Genomic DNA, 4226 nt, shown 5'->3' on the forward strand with positions numbered 1-4226 from the left:
TGTGATGAGCTGGAGCGGTCTCATGCGCTGGATTAGAGCGGATCAGTTACAGTCTCCGGTGACCCACTGAACCAGGTCTGCCAGTGGCTGCTGGTGGCTGCCTGTCTCCTTCCATCTGACGCCCATTAGGATGGATTAAGCACAATGCGCGACACCTCTTTGCCACGGCCACCAAGTTGGGCAGGAAAGCAGCGCTCCAACTTTTTTGTTCTGGCCTCACTGGCTCGTTCACTTGGTTGTCAAATGTGTCTGGTGACATGGCTACTCATGCAGGCTGTGGAAGGAACTTTGCACAAGGTTATTTTAGCATGTGGGGATCAGGTTTTGAATTGTGATTGTATCTCATTACAGGGATATTTCTAAAGGAAGGAGCACAAAAAGTCAGCTTAATGAAATGAATTCTGTATGCAAAATCGACAAAGGCCTAAATGTACAGGTTTTTTTTAACTATTATTTCAATGACTAAATATGATCTTCATCAGAGATCTAACAAATGAGAAAAATATTTTTTTCAGTAACACACTTCATGTCAACTTTAACCATCTCAACCTGTTTGTGATGGGCTGAAAATGAATGTAAAGTTATATTAGTGTTGTTAATTTTAGTTTTCAGTGCATGCAGCCATTTTAATTTCATTAAAATAAAAACACTGATTAAATGGACCAGGTCTACATGCACAGAGAAAGAGAAGAGCTATCACTCTGTCATGAGCAAAGCAGACTCACTGACTCATGCGCTGACAGAACGGGTCCGATCCCATCTCTGCATTCCTTAGTGAGAGGCGTTCAAATCACACAAGTCACGGTGCCTGTCCTTATTCAAATAAATTGAGGGCAGTGACACTGGCAGGCTAGCGGTGGCCATCAGCGTAAAAGGGGCCATTAGCATCAGGCGGATCCCATCACACAGGGATTGAGGAGACATCAACAGGGTTAGCTTCGGCTGGCCCAGCTTCCCTCTCACCGCCTTGGCAAGAGCCAGAGAAGTTTCACGGTTGTTATCACGGGTGAGCAAATGATTTGAAGTTTCATCTTACACTGATGTGCCTTTCGACTTTTACTCGTTATTATTTATTAATATATGTGTTTACGTAGTCATTTCATTATTAAATTTATCTAGGGTCTCTCGGATTCATCTCGTCCTTTAATCAGTGGTGACAATGTAACACAACAGGTGTTCGGAGATAATTGTGCCTTGAAAAGCAGAGAAAACGACCACAGTATTTATTCCCTGTGGCACTAATTTTAGTTTCTCTCTCTCTCTTTTTCTCCATTATAACATCCATACTTCCCACTCACACTGTAATGAGGATGCAGACAGCAGCTGGATGGATCTTATCTGGGCTGAGCCTGGCCTGGGTCTGGCCCAGATCTGAATAGAGTCTACAGCATATTGGTCACATCTGGGCCATATTCTGCCCAACACTGGCTGCTATCGAGGGGAAAGATTATATTACCAACACTCTAACTACTTCATGTACTCTTTTTATCTTTTTCTCTTCACGTTCCTATAAGAATGTTCACCAATTTATTTCATTCAGGCACCCAGAACATCTGACAAATGTTCTGATGTCATGTGCCGAAATATTCATAGCTACAAGCTAATTTGCAAAAGCTACTCCCACACTGGGAGAAGTGTGCTTGGAGCCCAGAGCCCTCCTGGATAATAATGAGCTTTACTTCTGCATGAGTTAACACTGAGGGTCAAAGAGTTAGATAATGGCAGAACTGCTACCCCTCACTGACATATATTTACCCATGAAGGAAAACACAACAGCCACCAGCCAATAACAACAACAACAACAACAACAACAACAACAACAACAACAACAACAACAACAATAATAATGAATGTATGTAGTGTTTTTCATCAGAGACAGATCTGGGGCCTATACTATGAAGGGAGTTTAACCTACCCAGATGTAACCCAAGGTTACTTTGTTAAACCGGGGTTGACTAAACCTGGTTATCTTCATAGGTGTTAAACTACGACTGAGTAAGAAGTTGATTTTTTGAACTGGGGTTAACCTCATCAGAGTTGGTGCACGTTCACATAAAATGGGCGGGTTGCAGCGCAAGCCACCACTTTTAACTCATTCACTGCCATTGACGTCTTAAAACGTCAATTTAGACACATACGTTGACTGCCATTGACATCTATAGACGTCAATTGCATTTTTCAATGGGGAGGGCTCATGGGTGGGCTTGGGAACAATCTGGCAGAGTTTCAGGCTTGTAAACAGACTGTACTAGCGATCCGAACCGCTAGATGACTGCAGTGCCATTTGGATGATTAGTATCTGCCTGCAGAGTGCACATGTAGAGACATACAACAAGCTAACACACTGAAGATCGACCACAGTGGATCTAGTGTGCACGTGGTGCAGGGAATAAATATGCTTACTTCTTACATCAAGGATGGAAAACACGTGAACGGTATGATGCATTTACATTGGATATTGATAGACTAACAACAACTTTGCTAGTGCTAGCTTGCTAAGTCTACCGTCCTGTTCAGAGCCTATAGCGACCATCAGAGTCCCTAGCAACCTCGACGAGACTGACAAGATAACAGTGCAATCGTGGGTGACACACTACTGAAACGCTAACGTTTAAAAGTTGATTTTCACAAAAAGATCGTTTTCTCCATTTTTTTGGTCAAAAACAGGTGTTTTTAGCAAAACTAACCCATGTTCTACTGACGATTACTAAAGAACAGAAAACGATAGAAACAAACCGTTTCATTTGGTACCTTCGGTGTTTACATAGTCACAAAGCTCACCGTTCGGTGGATCTTGGAAAAACAGTCAAAATGTTGTAAAACATCTGGCAGTATGGAGCGCTCTGCACTGAAAATGGCTGGCAGCCAATTAATGATGACACGATCACGTTATTTTACAGATAAGGAATGATTATAAAAAGTTGCGAGGGACTAAAACCCACTCTACGACACAAATCAAATATGTTGGCAGCAAACAAGGCAAGACAAGGCTGTTGGCAGCATATTGCAGATCGGATATATGCAGAGGTGGGACAAAGTCATTGTTTGGCAAGTCACAAGTCAGTCTCAATTCATTGCCCTCAAGTCCCGAGTCAAGTCCCGAGTCAAGACAGGCAAGTCCCGAGTCAAGTCCAAGTCAAAGGCCAACAAGTCTCAAGTCAAGTCCCAAGTCCTACGTTTTGAATTTCGAGTCCTTTCGAGTCTTTTTTAAAATTGAGTGAAACAGGCAGTGACCGTTTATTACATTACAAAAAAATAGGCAAAACCGTTACATATTTTGTTAACAATTTATAGCATTTTAGGATCTGCATAATTACTTATAACTAAAAATATTCAGTAATTTGAATACTTCATATTGATTACACTTGTCTTTAATGATATATATATATTGCAGGGGTGGTGTGTAGGTCTAATTGAGTGCCTGTCACTTTAAGAAGTAGGTTTCATTCGGTTTTAGCAAAATAGTCACGCATAGTTCAAGGATATAGTTTTCATTAAATAAAATGAATGTTAAAAAAATTAACAAGGTAAAGGAAATATTTCTGGTGTCATAGAAAATGTCTTGCAATGTTAACTTCTATGATTTAGGTAGGTTACCGTGGCATGGCATTGTGGTGTCCTGTTCTACCATTACATGACATGGAGTTTGATATGTATCCAATGAGTGACAACCAGTGCTCAAAACAAAACGTTAAGGTAGGCTAGCTAGGCTATTCTCCTCCTGGTAACCAGTGCAATGGATTTAATGTGATGAAGGCTCGGATGAAGCTGGGAGGAATTTAACAAGTTCTACACACCGTGATTCGTTTCTTGTTGGTCTCCACGTAATTTTTGAAGGCAGACGAAATAATCAGTATCATTTTGCTAGCGCATTCACGTTCGTTGTCTGGCCCTGGACTAATAGCTTGTTCCGCGTGGTTGGCCGCTGTCGAATCAAAACAATCTAAGTGATTTGATTGGATCTTGTGCCGAATACGGGTCTCTGCCACACACGCACAGGCGCACACACAGAGATAGACCAGTCCGTGTTAACATACTTTTGTCTTTTTATCTTTTTTTTTTTTATGGGAAGTAGCAAGTCTTTACAAGTCAATAGGCGCAAGTCCAAGTGAAAGTCCGAGTCATTGATGTTCAAGTCCAAGTCGAGTTGCAAGTCTTTTTATATTTTGTCAAGTCGAGTCTAAAGTCATCAAATTCATGACTCGAGTCTGACTCGAGTCCAAGTC

Source organism: Sardina pilchardus, chromosome 11, assembly GCF_963854185.1.
Source record: "Sardina pilchardus chromosome 11, fSarPil1.1, whole genome shotgun sequence".
Classification (NCBI taxonomy): domain Eukaryota; kingdom Metazoa; phylum Chordata; class Actinopteri; order Clupeiformes; family Clupeidae; genus Sardina; species Sardina pilchardus.